This window comes from Etheostoma spectabile, chromosome 9 (assembly GCF_008692095.1).
Source record: "Etheostoma spectabile isolate EspeVRDwgs_2016 chromosome 9, UIUC_Espe_1.0, whole genome shotgun sequence".
NCBI classification, from domain to species: domain Eukaryota; kingdom Metazoa; phylum Chordata; class Actinopteri; order Perciformes; family Percidae; genus Etheostoma; species Etheostoma spectabile.
This window is the reverse complement of record NC_045741.1, coordinates 10659074-10659488: the sequence shown is the minus strand read 5'-3', so window position 1 is coordinate 10659488 and position 415 is coordinate 10659074. Positions and strand designations below refer to the sequence as shown.

Sequence of the window (415 nt, the reverse complement as noted above, 5' to 3'; positions counted from 1 at the left end):
ATTCATATTCAGCATCATCTAAGTCACAACAGCTTAGCGGTGCACAATGTGGACCCAGGGGTGGGGTTGGACAGAAAATCTTGAACGGGCTCTGTAACAGAAAAGAGTGATATGCGAGATGGATTAACTGCCTGCCACAAAGTAGATGGCCGGGTGGAGCAGTAAAAATGGCCATCAGCCAAAACTGTAATGGACACAGAGCCATTCAGTCCGTTGACTGGCATTGATGAGTTTTGTTACTGGTTGGTTGGACAACTTTCTCTTCTGGAAAATATAAACCAAAACCGGAGTCTTTCACTTGGGCTTTATTTGCCTTTTTGTCAAGTGCAATCTGCTGTATTTGTATATCTTTATAAAGTTTATGTAAAGTTTTTTTTTAGACTTAATTTCTGCTTCCTATTGAATTACATAATTT

At 39.8% G+C, this 415-nt stretch overlaps 1 long non-coding RNA gene across 1 annotated transcript in view; it reads right to left on the bottom strand.

The window, feature by feature from the left end:
- Positions 1-252: 252 nt before the first annotated feature.
- The window catches only part of LOC116694999 (uncharacterized), a 7770-nt gene continuing 7607 nt past the window's right edge, over positions 253-415 (bottom strand). Inside the window, exon 3 of the long non-coding RNA XR_004333330.1 lies at positions 253-264. This is a non-coding gene — a long non-coding RNA (uncharacterized LOC116694999). The remainder of the gene's footprint in view (positions 265-415) is intronic.